An 18,224-nucleotide genomic window follows, 5' to 3' on the forward strand; every position below is an offset into this window, starting at 1 on the left:
ATTCACACTGAACAACATAACCTTACAACCTAGCTTATCTGGTTTATCCATTAGTTTTGGCTAATAGCTACCTGCAAAGTTCACTGGGAGATGGTATTATGACATCATGCTCTAGCTATGGTGGTCAAATACTATATTAGATACAGTTTAGGAAATTTACTTTTTTTTTGCTAAGGATTTATTAGCATTAATGTCTAATATTGTGCATGCTACCACACAAAGGATGATTGAGAGAAAGCTTGGCAATTATCTGATAAATATTATATTCTTTACATTTTCAACTTTCACACAGGCTTAATTTATGCCACTATGATTAGAGTATGGTCAAAAGCTACTGATTTGAAATTTGAGCTTTCAAACTACATTTTCGCTAGCCGCCTGCTGGTACCGTCTTAATCTGCTTCTGCCAGTAAAGGTAGGATGTGTCTCTCATCTATCAACCCTTCAAAAAAGGGCAGAGATATACAATTCCTTGAATTCTTAGTGCAACCAGAAGCAATCTATAATTACTGTTATGTGCTTGTTTTGCTAAAGTGCTTGTTTATCGTTGCTTTTGACCCTATTTTTAAGTGAATTTCATGTAATGATGATGTAACTTGCACCATATATGTATGATTAAGAGTCAGTTAGTGATATGAAGGCACCTACAGTAAGAACATTCAAGATATTCCAACCACATCCTTGAAGTCACTCTATCACTATCTGTATGTAATGTGATAATTAATTTCACTAAATTTCATTTTTTCAATTGTAAAGTGAGACTTAATGTGCTATGAGCCTCTGAAAAATATTTTTTTGAGCAATATATAACCCTTCATAGTAAAGACATTTTGTCCAATTCACATAGATTTAGACAGTTTTTGAGAATAGAGTCATTGATGCCAGTTAAAATGGATGGTCTAACCCAGTGTAACCACCTAGTGTAACTTGGTTAAATAATATGAGTATTCGGAGGGACAACAATGTAGCTATCCCCCATTTCTTTCCCCTAAGTAAAATCTTAATGTAGGAATAAATGACGATTTTTCTTCTTCATATATACTAGTATGGACTTGTGCTTTCAGTCTTAACAACCACAACAATCTGACAGAAGAATACACATGTACACATAGTTTGCATGTCTGTTTGTTTGCTTGTTTAAGAAGAGATAAACAGTTATGGTTATGAGTGCCTTTTATCTCTCACTAACACCTGTTCAGTGCCCTGGGATGGCTTTTGAAAAGTATTCACTAGATTCTATTTTCCTAAAACCAACATTGTTAATAATATCTCAGTAGTTCATATTTGAGCAAAAAGCAGTATAATAATAGGGTTTTTTTCATAAAAATTGAATAATATAAATGAAAAGAAGAGAATTGTCACAATTATATCTAGAAGCATTGGAATGGAAAGCAATAAAACAATAAAACGGTCATTTCAATGAAGATAAATAGCACTATAGTTTTGAACTAATTATATGAGATAAAAGAAAACTGAGTTTATATCAGTATATTAATACACAAAGTTGTAGTTACAAAAAGTATAATGATGGAACAAATTTGCAACTTCCTGATTAATGCAATCAACCTATCATCTATAATTCCATTATTTAGCCCAAAGTGGTTTTTCCATTAATGAAATTAACCAAGCAATTTCCAAATGTAGGTTTTATGTATGAGCTATCCCATATTGATATTCATATATAGCTTATGTATTAATGTATATATGCATATATACATAAATGCTTAAGTTTGTAACACTTTACAGGGATGATTTCATTGGCCAAAACACAATTTAAGTATGTTCACTCAATTGAATTAACTATTTCCCCTAGCAATCTCCTGTGAACATTGAACTATTGATATCTTTTTCTCATCATGGTGAATTACGTCTGAACTCTGTTAAAGTCTTGCTAGGTAAGTACCCAGAAATTTCATTTTCAAAATTATTTGGAATTCTTAAGATTAAAAGATACTATAATATATATTAACTTGGCAGTCTTGTGATATATATCTTACTAAACAACTTTCTCATTCAGTAATTTTGTATTTTCAGACATGGAGTTAATCACAATTATGCTCTTGTTCTGAGTACCTATGAGTATTCAGGAGTATAATGTATAGTAAGTTATTACTTCCATTCCATATAAACAGAGAGGATGGGACAAGCGAGTCAAGAGTCAGAATAAAATGCACAGACAGGTTTCTCATACATAACTTTGACAATAGTATCTTGGACTAGTAATTCAATTATAATGGAATACTAATAGCATTGAAAAAGCATATAACATGGTTAGAAATTTACTTTTCATTACTGTGTAAAAAATATGTTCTAGATGGGAGGGGGATGGGGGATGGGTTAGCCTGGTGATGGGTATTAAAGAGGGCACATACTGAATGGAGCACTGGGTGTTATACGCAAACAATGAATCATGGAACACTACATCAAAAACTAATGATGTAATGTATGGTGATTAACATAACATAATAAAATTTTAAAAATATATGCTCTTTTCTTCCTGTATGACTTGTAAACAGCAAAAGAAATCCTTTGGGATGAAATAGCATAAAATAATAAAAGGCTTTCTTAAATATAATTGCTTTTGGGATGAATTTCCCTGGCTTAGTCTCCTTCTAGCTTTCATAGATATGCAAGGCAGGTCCCAGAAGTCTGACTAAAAGAAAAATAGGGTGAAAATTTTTATTTTCAGGAAAGTCATTTTCTCATGTAGCTTTTGGTTATCTAAAAAAATGTTCTTTTACCTTAATTTTCCTATTCTATCAGGTTGCATTTTTGCACTATTTCAAAGGGGATAGAGCCCACAAATCTAGACTAAATTTTGTCAACTGAACAACACCAAATTGGATCAAAGACAGTCAGCTCATTTTGAAGCTTGTAAATATCCCTTCATTTCCCACACACTTGGATTGCATTCAAGTTCTTTGGCAAAAGTTCTATTATATATACTATAGATATATATCTATCTATAACACATATGCAATACCTGTATATCTTTAATATCTATGATATATATGTATATAGTTCCATGCATATATGTATATACAGATACATATATTATCTATATCTATATCTATCTATATCTACATATATATTTCTAAGTATGTCCAGAGCAGAAGAGATACCATCACAGAAAATTCCTGGGATTCAAGAAATAAGAAGGCGTCAGGTTTCTTATGTAATAATCTCCTAAATACCATCACAAAAAATAGGCATTACTGAAGTGCTAGGTATTAAAGTGGCTTCATTGTGTGGCCAAGAGCTGTTCAAACTTTCCCTTTAAATTGAAGTAAGGAGATGTTGATAGAACCTAAAATAATATTCTCACCCTTGTTTGATTTAGTGTATGACTTGAAGGCTACCATAGATTTGTTCAATGGACCTTGATGGATGTTTCCAATCATTGCTTCTTTTCTAGTTGTATCAAGGCCAAGGTCCACCAGATGTCAGTACAATATAAATAATCCAAATTCTTATATTTAAACGTCAAATATAGAAGACAAAAAAAAAAAAAAAAAAGAAATCGCCATAAAATAAAACATTTCATTGAATTTTAGAAGATTTACCTATATCAAATAGAAGAAATTGAAAAACTACTCAATATAACCTGCAATATGATTTTTAAAATATTTTTTCCTTTCCTAGGAGCTTTCTGTTAATGTAATCTGATAAAGCTGGCTTTATATGTCTCCTCCTTCTTCTTGTTTCATTATCATTCAATTGTAGTTTTTGCCAGATGACTTCTTTATTCACTGATGGTTTTATGTATTAACATTTCCACAGTACACTTTCTCTTGATTAGTTTTTCTGTTCTAGAAAAAGAGTCAAATCATGACAGCAGTGTATTCCCTAAGAATTTCTTTATTTGATCAGTTAAACTAAAGGTAAATGTGTCTAACACGTGTTGGCAATGTGTTGAACTCTTGGATGTTTAGATATACCAATGAATTTTTTTTCAAATATTTTTGGAATTATCCTTTGGTTGTTGATGAGAAAGTTGTTAATTTACATCATTCACACACACATGCATGTGAACACACACACACACACACACAGTGTACTTAATGAAAAAGATTCAGTAGGAGTGAGAGAAAAGTATAATCAAGCCCATCTTTGCCTCTCTTTGTTCATGGATTATTTGCATGGAAAGTCCATGAGAGAGGATTTGCTCCTACTGTTCAGCATAAATGGAACTCTCCTCTCTGATTTGTTTTCTTTCTTTCCAAATGATGCCACTCAACATGGTGTGTACTTCACTTTTCCAATGCTGATACCTATGTTTTATCATACCTACTGTGACTACAGCACAGAGATATGTAGTAAAAGAATATGAGAAACGGACAAGGTAATTTCACTTTTTATGCTTGCAACTCTTTTTTTTTTTTTTTTTTTTTTATCTTAGAGCGGAGGAGTTTATAGCTTTATTGGACATTGACTTGTTTCCTCTCAGCCACAAAGAGAAAAAGACCCAAACAAAAGTCCCTACATTTTCTTGTATAACTTAAAATACATTATATCATTACTACATATTTATACTTCAATAAATCTTAATCTATAAAGCACATTTCTTATAATTAATTGTTATCAGAAAAATCTATAAACAAGCTCCATTCTGCCTCACTTTTCCACCAGCTGGCCTTGCATTTATTACTATGCTTTTTAACAGGCTCATGCAAATCTCACCTTCCATTTTTAAATTTGATCCAAGCACCAGATGTAACCAAAATCTCTGGAACTATGAAATCTTTTTATTCACATGGGTCATTTTCCACACAATTAATGCCCACTATAAAAAAGCTTTTTCCATATTCTCTATTTTAACTTCCAGAGTTTTCCACTAAACAGTAAAACCACAGTACTTGGGATTCTCAGCCAAGGAGTATATAATCCTACTACTACAATGTATTACTTTTATACATTTTTAAAAATGTGTTAAGACTTAAAATTTAAAAAAAAAATAGTTCAATCAATTCTGATAGTTAATAAACTAGTTGTTAATAGCCTATTGTTTATTTTTAAATAGAACAATCCATTCAACTTAACATGTAAGTACAACCTCGATGCTACTAGAGATTGATTAGTTTTTTTAAAAGACCCACAAACCTCCAAACTGTGATAAGAGTATCTTGGACTCACCTCTGAAGATTGCTGGAGAGCTGGCTAGCTCTTTGAGCTGAGTCTTCCTTTCCCCCAAACACAACACCCTGGTAAGAGAACTATGGCTCTGGGAATCTCAGAGGTGACCTCCCCCAGGACTGCTCAAACAGAGGGAAGAAGCTAACTCACATGAAACAGCTTTAGACCAAATCCCCAATGATTTACAGTGGAAGAAATAGCTACCTACCTACGGTAGGGTTACAGTACCTAGCACAGTGCCTTGTCGGTAGAAAATGTTTAATAATAAATGCATGGCTGTTTTGTTAGCCTGGTATGCTTGCAACTCTTAATGATAAGCTTTTGCCAACTTGAAAATTACCCCATAAGCAACATTTTCAGCTACCATTACCATTGCACTAAACACAAAAGCCATCACCTCATTCCTTTAAGGAAATGGCCAAATCAGTCTCTTTGTCTAATACTTAGGTAATTCTTTCATCAGCCTTTGACTATGCTCAAATCTATTTTCATATCTCTTTTCACATCAAACATTTATTTTTTTTTTTATTTAAATAAATGAAGTGCCTGTTTTTTGTGCTACATTCTGTGAATTCCATTAATTTATAATCTAGTCAAAAGGACAAATCATGTGAAAGAAGTAAAAGAACATGCTGGAACTATGGGAATGTAATTCTCTATAGGAAACAGAAAACTTGCAGAATATAAATGGCTCAGATCAACTTGAGAGGAGCAGTTAAGTTGGTATGAACTCAATAAAGGCAAGAAAACTCAGAGCTCAACCATCTGAGGAATGATGATCTAAATCCCACCAGTAAAGTGCTGGCAAAATATGAAGGAAAGGTTAAGAAATTCTAAACAAAATATTTGTAAATAACATTTATTAATCTATAGAAAAAAAAACATAAAAGATACTGCTTTCAAACATATCCCATTTGTTTAAAGGAGAAAAACATAATTATTTAAATAAATTTGGGGGGGGTTCCCCAGGAAGCCAGCACACTTATTAATGTTTACTTAGGTCCTGCAGGCTTCTTGGTCTCACTTCTTGTGGGGAAAAGAGGCCCAGCCAAGGCCATAGAGACTACAGACATGCCCACCCCCACCCCCAGACACAGTGCCATGGTCAGTTGGTAAAGGATGTTGTTGGTTCTTCCACCCTTCAAGTGCACGGGAGGTGACTGTCCACCTGAGTGGTGGGGTCCTCTGACTGGAAGAGCTACTTAAATAGATTTTTAAGATATGATTTAACACTCATGACTTCAAATAAAATTTTTAGTAAATAAAAATAAATGGGAATTTCCTTGGCTTAAAGAAAAGCAAAAGCAAAACACATATGGCAAGGGTTCAAACCCTTTCCCAGGTCAGAGAAAATAAAAAGATATCTGGGATCACCATGATTCCTATTTCACTATAATCTGCATACAAATCATTCAATCTCATCTTCTTCCCACCACCTCTTCCCCATGTAACTTCTCCATCTTCACCACTTGCTCAATGGGTCACTGCCATCTTCCTGTCCCTTAATTCCACTGGCTGCCACTATCCTTCCTTCCCAGGATTAGATGTTTATTGTGCCAGCTGGGACAGGAGCTATGGGAGATTTCACACCTAGGATCAAACGGGCTGCATCCATGGAAGTTCTAGTCTCTCCTGCTATATCTGGAGCCATATGAAATCACAGAGCGCAGGGCAGAAAATCTGGCTTCCAGAAAAAGGCTTCCTAGAAATGTCTGGTAACACAACTCGAAAGTTTAAAAGAGTTAATGCCCTATGGGACAATATGACAAAGGAAGACTCAGAGATGGCAGATAAATGCTACTCCCTTCTCTCTGTTGACAAAGTGCTTTTTGTAAGAGGCAATGATTACACATAGTTTATTCAGAAACTTCCTATATGACAAAGCAATTTGATGTTATTAACAAAAGTTTTAACTTAATTTAAAATATTAATTTAATAATGTTAGTTTTGTTAACAGGTAGGTAGCATACTATTTTTTATTATTTTTTTAAAGATTTTATTTACTAATTTGTCAGAGAGACAGAGAGCGCAAGCGCACAAGCAGGGGGAGCAGTAGAGGCAGAGAGAGAAGCAGGCTCCCCGCTGAGTAGGGAGCCCAATGTGGGACTCCATCCCAGGACCCTGAGATCATGACCTGAGCCTAAGGCAGATGCTCAACCAAGTGAGCCACCCAGACGCCCTGGTAGCATACTATTTTTTTAGAAGATTTATTTATTTTATTTTAGAGAGAAAGAGAGCACAAGCATGGGGGGGAGGGGCAGAGGGATAGGGAGAGAGAGAGAATCCCAAGCCGACACCTGGCTGAGAGCAGAGCAGAACCCTACACAGGACTGATCTCATGACCCTGAGATCATGACCTGAGCTGAAATAAAATCGGTCACTCAACCAACCGAGCCACCCAAGCACCCCAGGTAGCATACTATTTTGTAATTATTTTCCCTCCTTTCCTGTGTCCTCTCTCTTTTCCTTCACTTTTAAGATTGCATTCCCCTTCAATAAAATCAGTATATAACTATTGCCTCAGTCTCTGCTTTCTAGCAAATGTGGATTAAACAAATTACTAGTCAGTGTAATAAGGGAAATAAATGGGAAATGATTCAAAAATAGAAATTAAACTACCATTGTTAATAAAAATTGTCTATATAAACAACACATGAGGACTTGCAGATTAAGCACACAATTTGAAGAGTTTAGCAATGACTTCTGAAATAAAATGCAATATACCCAAATAACTGTTAGTAATAGAATGAATACATTTTGCCATATAAAGTGGAATGCTTTATGGCACTGAACATGAATGATTTGCAGTTCAAAAGTGTCTCTGCAACTGAAAAATACAATGCTGTCTGAAAGAATCAAGTCACAGAAAAGCACTTCAAATATATTTCCATTTGCATAACTTTAAAAAAAGGCAAAAATACCTATCTAACCACTTATCTATATAGATACATGTGAGCTTGCTAACGCTATCCAGAAAAGCAAAAAGAAAGATTATGACAAAATTCAGGCCAACTGTTACTTTACAGGGCAGGAGTAAAAAGGACAGGTTGAGGATAGTTGTATATGGAGTGTCCCAAAAAAATAATAATGCTCTATTTCTTAACCTAAGTGGTGACTGCAAGGAAATTAATTTCATCCTGGTTTTAACTTTCTCAAAAATAGATACATTTTATATTATATTATATATACTCTTTCTTACATACAATATATTTCACATTAAACTACTGAGTCCCTTTAGAGTTTTTTTTTTTTTAATCCAAGTTATATCAAACAATCCTCTACATATAGTGAGTTGTAAGAGTAAGGGTGGTAAATCTATTTATTTAGGTAAGCTCTAAATGTAAATTCTGGGGGTGCTTGGGTGGCTCAGTCAGTTAAGTGTCTGCCTTCAGCTTGGGTCATGATCCCGGGGTCCTGGGATGGAGTCCCATGTCGGGCTCCTTGCTCAGCAGGGAGCCTGCTTCTCCCTCTCCCTCTGCCTGCTGGTCTCCCTGCTTGTGTGTGCTCTCTCTCTCTGTCAAGTAAATAAATAAAATCTTTAAAAAAAATAAATGTAAATTCTGATGTTCAGGTAGTTTTAGGAGGTACCAAGCTTAAATAACAGAGGAACTTCATCTTCAGTTATATTTTGCTCTTATGAGCTAGCCTGGAGATCTAAGTGCTTTATTGAACTTTTATTTCCCCACTCTCTGTGGGAGAATGTGTTTCTCGTTCAAGATAACTAACTTATAAACTCTTAGTGCAAAACTCATATATCCATCTGGGCCTGTCTGCTTGTGGTATAGCAGTGAAAAGGTGTAAAGTATTATTTTCATGAAGTTTTATTTGAATATATCAGAGTCCCTGCAATATGAGGGCCTTTGAAAGAGTAAAAAGTAGTATGTGCTTAAGGGGAAAAATTCAGGATTTGAAGCTGGTGGTACATAAGGATGGATTTTTGTTGGAATTTTCCATTTTGATGTTTTAAATAGATGATACCTTTATTTAATCTCTTAAAAGGTTTGCTGATAACTTTGTGTCGTCTGCATGAAAAATGAAGATTTCAAGAACTTGCATATGGTATGGCAAATAATTCAAAGCCTACTAGAATCTATAGTACATAAAGTAGACGACTACCACAAAAGGAAATAAAGGGAGAAAGTCAGGTAGCAACGGACAAGACATAAGTGCATTCTGCAAACTGATGGTGTCTAAAACAAGCCAAAGACTTTATCATAGGCTTGTCTTAAAGGCAGAACCCAAGCGCTTTACATTTCTGATTTTCTTCTTGTACCACACTGTTCACTCAAATTAGGCTTTTCCTTGATGTTACATGATTTCTTAGAGTGGCATAAGCTTTCAGATCTTAAGAAAAATCACTCCCATCTAGATCAAATGGATCTTCCAATGTGATTTTTTTTCAACAAAACAAAACAAATACCTTTAACTTCCCTGTAACCTGAAAAGTTAGATCACAGAGTAGAAATTTTCCATTTAGGAAGTAACAGCAAAATGTATGTATTAATTGGTATCTGATTTAATGGAATGGGAATGGAGAAGGAAACTGAAGTGGGAAAAATAATTAGTAACAAACACAGACCTGCTGACTTGCTGAATGATCCCTCAGGAAAAACATACACACACTCACATGCACAATAAATACTAAAACAAACAAACAAAAAAACAGCTTCAGTCAGAGTACTATACTAGTAGCGATGGGCACCTGATCTGTTGAAAGCTCCACTCTGCCCTTTACTCAGCATGAACACATAATTACAACAGTTAAAATTACAGAAAAAAAAAAGAGTGAAATGGTTCAGCTCTTGGGAGCTGAATACAAACAGCAGCTTTGACCTTTAAGTCTGTAGTGATTGAATGAGCAGTGGTTCATCCCAGTATAATAGGTTTAAAAAGATTAGTAATCAGTTTTTTAAAAATATTGTAGATATGTGAATTGAGTGATCACTTTCAATTAATAAATAAAAAGTCAAAATTGACTTTTATCCACCTGCTTGACAGGCATCTTGTCAAGAGTGGGGTATGGTTGGAAAAAGTATGTGAAAGCACTAAGCTTTTTACAGGAAAGAAAAATATTTATTCATATTTCACCATTACCATTTCTAAGCAGCTTTTAATAACTGTTAAAAAGGGAAGCAGCAGAATTAAATGAATACAGTCCATGCATCATGGGAAGTCTATCACAGGGACTGAGAAAGCACTCTGAGTTCATGCATCCTTTTCAGTGTTAATATCTACATGAGACAACCACCAGTAGTCACTTGACATCAAAGGACTGCAAAATGGAGAAAGGTCATCCAGGTCATCAGGCCCAGGATAATTAGTGCTGATATATTATGTGAGCAAGTATTACCAGAATGGAAAAGAATGAAGCCTTCTCCTCCTGTAGAACACACATTAAGTATGTAGTCCATGACTACGATAAGAATAAGATCATTTCTAAACAGTCAGGATCCTTGGCCAAACTCCAGGGCCAAAAGCCTGCATTGATGGATACTTGACTCTCCTGACTGACAAGCTGTGTAAACCTAGAAACAAAATTAAATGGTAGACAGTCTTTGGGATTCCCATTGCAAATGTTTCTTTTAACCTGAAAGCACATAGTCTTCGAGCCATAATACATAATAATACATATTTTACATATTAAATCTATAAAGACTAAAGTTGTCTTGATATATCAGTTTTTTTTTTCCTCTTTCATCCTAAATTTGGTAAATAAAAGGACTTTTAAAGTGACTTTTGGTTAATTAACAGAGAATGCCAAGATAAACTTTATTATTTTTGTTTCTTCTTTCTTTTACCAGGCAAAGGATCAAATATTTGGATTATCTGATGGCTATTCCAGATAATTCAAAGACAGTTTTAGCTATAAAGGTTGTTTTACTGTTTTTTTGATTCTGAATTGAGGATGGAGTTTGAAAAAGGAAACATCAAGAATTGAGAGGGGAGGGGGGCCTGGGTGGCTCAGTCAGTTAAGCGTCTGCCTTTGGCTCAGGTCATGATCCCAGGATCCCATGATCCCAGGTCCTTGAGCCCCACATCAGGCTCCCTGCTCAGTGGGGAGTCTGCTTCTCCCTCTGCCCCTCACCCCGCTCGTGCTCTCTCTCTCTCTCTCTCTCTCGCAAATAAATAAATAAAATCTTAAAAAATAAAAAGAATTGAGAGGGGAGAAAATACTTGAGAGTCAGTCATAATTTTTTTTTTTAAAGATTTTATTTATTTATTTGACAGAGAGAGAGATAGCGAGAGCAGAAACACAAGCAGGGGGAGTGGGAGAGGGAGAAGCAGGCTTCCCGCCGAACAGGGAGCCCGATGTGGGACTCGGTCCCAGGACCCTGGGATCATGACCTGAGCTGAAGGCAGACGCTCAATGACTGAGCCACCCAGGCGCCCATCAGTCATAATTTTTTAAGGTTAGCAAATAGTTATAGGCAATATTTAAAAAACAAATTACAAGTAAAATGGATTATTAAGCATTTAACTTTTTTTCAAAAATAGAGACATAAAAATGATACATGAGACTGTCAAGTAGAAATGGTTAACAAAATATTTTGATAAGAAGTTCTGTGGTCTGGGTACAGAATAAATTGACCACTTCACAGAGGAAAATCTAAATTTTTTTTTTCTATTTTTTTCCCCCATCATTCATGGAAAAATTTGGAGAAAAAATATTAATAAATTTTCTTTATGAATAACCCTCTTAATATTCAACTAATTTTGTTAAACTTTTTAGGATATTTTATTTTTTAAATTTGATTTTTACTATTCATAAGCTTTTTAACTAATCCTAATCTACTTTTATGTATATAGCTAGACATATACAAATATGTAATTATATAAGTAGATAAAATTAGAACTTTTACATTTAACTTTAAACTTAATTGACTTTATTGACATAGTAAGTAATACAATGTATATATTATATTTAAATTGCAATCCTAATTAAATGTAACATTCTCTAAATAAACCGCTATACCATATTCATTAACTTTTATGGATATTCATATCTTTCTGTAAATACTATACCTAGAACATTCTCAATCATATTAATTATCACTTTTAACAAAGTAACCAACTTTTTCCTCCTGTTACACAAAACTGGAGACAGGAAACCAAGAACTATGTAGTTGTTTTTATTCAGAGGCACGCATTTCATATCACCTCTACAAATTTCAAAATGGTAAAAACTCCTCCATAACCAACATTATAGAAAGTCATTTCCATACCTGCGAATCCCTAACCATTTTAAAATGTATAAGAACTAATTTTAGTGACCAAAGTTTTACACCAAAAGTATTACCCAAATATTCTTTATTACCTTACTAAATTTAAAATTTGTCATGATCTTAAAGTTAACTAAAAATCTGCAAATTATAAATTTATTCAGTTAATTTTATATGTTTATAATCTTAATATGTGAAAACGATAACTTAAATGACTTATAGAACCAATACAAGAATTTAGAGAGTTTAAATTTAGAGTTTAATCCTAGTCTCCCATAACCTAATATACTATGTTGGCTTTAGTTTTATGCAGTTAAATGAGTGAAAGAAAGACAAAAAATGGTCTTTAAACCATAATCATTAACTCACTTTAAATTTTCATAGATTCACCTATTTATTGTGGCTATTACACACAAGTGTTCTGAATTTATAAACTCCTGTGTTCAATATTTTTAAACTTACAAAATAATGTTTAAAATATCTCCTTATCTTGGAACTAGAGCTCTATTTTAACTAGTGAACAAAGATATTATTCAATTATATTTCTTTTTTTTTTTAATTTTTTTATTGTTATGTTAATCCCCATACATTACACCATTAGTTTTAGATATAGTGTTCCATGATTCATTGTTTGTGCATAACACCCAGTGCTCCATGCAGAACGTGCCCTCCTCAATACCCATCACCAGGCTAACCCACCCTCCCAACCCCCTCCCCTCTAGAACCCTCAGTTTGTTTTTCAGAGTCCATCGTCTCTCATGGTTCTTCTCCCCCTCCGATTTCCCCCCCTTCATTCTTCCCCTCCTGCTACATTCTTCTTCTTCTTTTTTTCTTTCTTAACATATATTGCATTATTTGTTTCAGAGGTACAGATCTGAGATTCAACAGTCTTGCACAATTCACAGCGCTTACCAGAACACCTACCCTCCCCAGTGTCCAACATCCAGTCACCCCATCCCTCCCACCCCACCCCCCACTCCAGCAACCCTCAGTTTGTTTCCTGAGATTAAGAATTCCTCATATCAGTGAGGTCATATGATACATGTCTTTCTCTGTTTGACTTATTTCGCTCAGCATAATACCCTCCAGTTCCATCCACGTCATTGCAAATGGCAAGATCTTATTCCTTTTGATGGCTGCATAATATTCCTTACAGAGCCAACATTTTTAAAGCTCAAGAAACAAAAACTAATTTTTCTTATTCTTTTTAAAATTCTTAATATTCTATCTCTAGAGTTTCTAGTATGCAAGAATACTGGCAGCACTTTATCTGATTTATTTTTGAAGTTTTCCAAGAAATGGGAAAAGGAAATAGAGGAATAGGGAAAGATAGAGATAGATGGATATAGATAAATATGGAGGTGAAGAGAGAAACAATCCATTACAGTCAAGTTAAACAATGTCCTATGGCCTTGAAAATTTCATCAAACCACAAGATTAAGAAGACATGATTTTTTTTAAGATTTTAATTATTTGCCAGGGGAGGGGACTCACAAGCAGGCGTGCAGCAAGCAGAGGGAGAAGCAGGCAGAAGAAGAAGCAGGCTCCCCACTAAGCAATGAGCTAGATGAGGGACTTGATCCCAGGACCCTGAGATCATGACCTGAGCCAAAGCAGACGCTTAACCAATTGAGCCTGGGTGGCTTCCCTAAAAAGACATTATTTATTAATCTAGGAAGTACAGTAAATTAGGGTAGAATGGAAGGGTTCTTATATTAAACAAAGTCTTTTAGACAGACAAAATCTTTTCACGTATATGAATATGTATACACATATTACTTTTTTTTTTTTTTTTTTGTCTAAGGCATAAATCCATTTATGTCAAAGGTTTCCCAATGTGGCCACAGAAGCTCTTGATTTTCTTTGGTGAAAGAAAGTTCAAATATTTGATACTATTAGTTCCATGACAAATAACATGCATAAAACCAGATATTAGACGAGACATATTATACAATTGTATGTTCCCTATAGTTTCTAAAGAGGCTGGAGATAGGGACACCTGGGCGGCTCAGTTGGTTAAGCATCTGCCTTCAGCTCAGGTTATGATCCCAGGGTCCTAGGATTGAGCCAGGCATTGGACTCCATGCTCAGCAGGGAGTCTGCTTCTCCCTCTCCCTCTGCCCCTCCCCACTGCTCATGCTCTCTCTCTCTTTCAAATAAATAAATAAATAAAATCTTTTTAAAAAAAGAGGCTGGAGATAAAGAATCAGATTTGTCAAATGCTATATCCTATTTTCCACTGAGTTAAAGAATTCTAAGAGATGGAAGAAAGGAAGAGGAAATCATAAATAATATCATCAAGGACAAATGACATTAATTAATTGATTGACTGGTTAAGGATTAATTCATCTTTTTCAGTGCTCAAACAAAACAAATCAATCACAGATACAGAACAGGATTTACTTCAGACTCTGGATGAAAGAAATTTGAGAAGAGGAGGTGGCAAAGGACCTCTGATTCACTAAATTTTAAAGTCCCCTGGTTCAAGCAGTGAGAGTCTAATCAGATGGCATCTCCATATTTTTTGGAGATCTTTGAATAAGAGCACCAGACAGAAAGGGGGAAAATAGGAAGTTGTACATCTACCATAACAGAAAAAATATTAGGAAAAATCAGACTGCTCTAGATTTCTGGCACTGAAGAGAAATTTTATACATTAAAGTAATTAGGTAAATGAAAAGGAAAAAGAAACGGGGAATGTTGGGGTGCCTGGGTGGCTCAGTTGTTAAGCGTCTGCCTTTGGCTCGGGTCATGGTCACAGGGTCCTGGGAACGAGCCCACATCTGGCTCCCTGCTGAGAGGGAAGCCTGCTTCTCCCTCTCCCACTCCCCCTGCTTGTGTTCCCTCTCTCACTGTGTCTCTCTCTGTCAAATAAATAAATAAAATCTTAAAAAGAAATAGGAAATGTTGTGTGTGGGGAGAGAAAGTTATGTTCCATGGATATGAGTTAACTGTCATCGGTTCTTTGAAAAGATGGTCTATGCCCAGGAAAGTGTATTTACAAAATTTGTTAAGCATTCTCAGTTTTAGAAGATCATCTAAGAGTAAATCTGAAAAGTACCTTCCATGATCTCAGGTTTTTCAAGAAAATTAGCTGCAGAAAAATCTTAACATTCCACACTCTCACTTTAGAGAGAAAACAGGAAGGTTAAATTTTTTTCCAAGGTCACACTGCTTGCAAATGCAAAGCTAAGACTAAAATTCAGCAAGGAAGCCAGGCAAAAAGAGTTCAAGATACTTAACTGAGCTGTTTCCCACAGGTCCAAAAGCACAAAAGAGCAGGAGGCAGGGGTGCGTTATAGTATGCGAGTCTTTGAGATTATCCCAACAAAAGAAAACACACATCATTACGAGTTGGACTACAATATTATCCTAGTGAAATTAGAGTAGTGATGTTGACTGAAGCAAAACTATGACCAAACATTCTCTTAGAACACATCTACCCACTCACATCCAGTTTATATAAATTGTTTATAAAGAGGTCCCTGGAATCCCCGCTATTATTCTTATGCTAGTCCTGAAAACAGATATGTAGTTCTAAAAATAGACATGTTCTGAAAACAGACATGTAAGTTCTGAAAACAGACACGTTCAACCCTAGGACAGTTTTATAAAAAGGTCAACAAGCTTGGATCCAATGTCCCAAAAGATCTGACACCAGAAATTAAAAAGGAGAAATTTAGAGTAAATCAGCAAAGTAGGAAAGGTTCAAGTCTTTCTAATCTGACAGGAATTTTGAGTGCCTGGGTGTTAGGGGCTGATTTATTTCCTCCCAAAACTCAAATGTTGAAACCCTAACTCCCAGGATACTCAGACTGTGACCATTCTTGGAGATAGGGTCTTTACAGAAGTGGTTAAATTAAAAAATGAGGCCATTAGAATGGGCCCCAAGCCAATATGGTTGGTGACCTGACCAATGTGGACACATAAGAGAGACACCAGGGATGCTTGTGCATAGAGGAAAGACCATGTGAGGACACAGTGAGAAGGTATACATCTTGCACATCAAAAAGAGAAGCCTTGGGAGAAACCAAACCTGCTAACACCTTGATCTTGGACTTCTAGCTTCCAGTACTATAAGAAAATAAATTTCTGATGTTTGAGCCACCAGCTGTGGCATTTTGTTATGGCAGACCAAGCACACTAATATATTGGGAAACTCAGATACTGCATCAGCATTAAGACTCTTTTAGTTGTGTTTAGTTCTTTATTTGTTTTTTTCTCATTATCATTTTCCTGAGTCCCTGGATCTATGGTTTCTTTGGTATAGATAAATATCATTAAAAATGTGTAAAGTTTAGTATCCTAGACCAAGCCCAAGAAAACTTGTCTCTAAAATTTGAGGAAAAATCCCAGAAATCTGAAAATTTATAAGAACCCAGTGTGAGTCTGATGTTGGAATACTAAGAACACACTTTTCAAAATATACTTCCATGGATATATATAGGGAATATTTGCATCAAGGGAGACCATGTATGCAGATATTATCTAATCAGTTTAAGGCATGTATAGGAGAATCAGGAGTATTGGGTTGCCTTTGTACTTTTCCTTTAAAATTATAAATGCCCAGAGTGTTCCAGATACATTTATGACTGTGTGATGTCTAGTTTGGTTCATTTAATAAGCTGATAAATTGCACTGGCTAATATTACACAAGGATAGTTTAAGATCAGATGTCTTTCATGCTAGGATTTCTGTCCAATTTACTTACAAGGTGTTTATCATTATGGTACCAATATGGCTGGTTTCATAGTTTATATGTCCTGCACAGTCTCTGTGCACTTAGAAGGGTTGCATCCTTCTAAGGTTTAAGGCTCTGCCATTGCCATATTGAAATACTTCATAATTTTTTTAACAAAGAGATTGCCTTTTCATTTTGCATTGGGGCCTGCAAATTATGTAGCTGGTTTGGATATTAAAGCATGGTTATGACTTATTAGAAAGATTCCTATACCTCCCTTGGGTTTGATTTATGTCTTCTGCCGCAGAAATAGAGTTGAATAAAAACCACAGTGGTAGGAGTCACTCTCCATGTTATATTGTCACTAATGACACAGAAAATGTAGCTGAAGAGTTATACTCATCTTTTTTGTGTGTTTTTCACTTAATACTAGTATTCTCTACCCCACACAAAGGTATATAAGAATCCCTGGGGAAGATATAGTTTTAGAAATCATCAGGCGAATCTGGTATGCCTTTCTTTCTTATTCTCTATTTGCCAACTACTTTTGAACTCTTTGATCATAGGTTTATGGCACAGTTCATTTCTCATACTTTAAATGTACTAAGGAAAACAACACCAGGAGTGTCATTCCTACATTTCAAGCTACAGAATTCCTTTTATCCTTTGTTTTACTTTCTGAATTAAGTATAATTATGGAAAATAAGATTATTTTTCTTTTCAAAATGATATGTTTAGAGAAGAATTAGAGTAGCTCTTAAAACAGTCCTCGATCCTTTTTTATTCCTTCTCATTTCACACTTGTTATACTCAAAGAAACAGAATTATATATAATTTAGAGAAAATTACCTCCTACAAATCCATAGTCTATAGATTTAATTCCAGAAAACTGATTAAAGCTTAAATATGGATTAGAATGTGTATGTAGTAATGAGAATTACAGTATCTAATACATATATTTATATTCGTTAAGTGCCAGGCATTTTTCTAAGAGCTTTATGTATATCAATTCCTTTGATCTTCACAAAAACTGTATGAGGTAAGTGTTATCAGACATTTTAGATGATGAAACCAGGTCACAAAGAAGTATAGTCACTTGTCCTGGCATCTAAGGTTATTCATTATACAGAGGAGATACTTAAACCACAATATTAGGTGGAATACAAATAGAAATTTTCAAACACTGCTCT

The sequence above is a fragment of the Halichoerus grypus genome, chromosome 1 (assembly GCF_964656455.1).
Source record: "Halichoerus grypus chromosome 1, mHalGry1.hap1.1, whole genome shotgun sequence".
Classification (NCBI taxonomy): Eukaryota; Metazoa; Chordata; class Mammalia; order Carnivora; family Phocidae; genus Halichoerus; species Halichoerus grypus.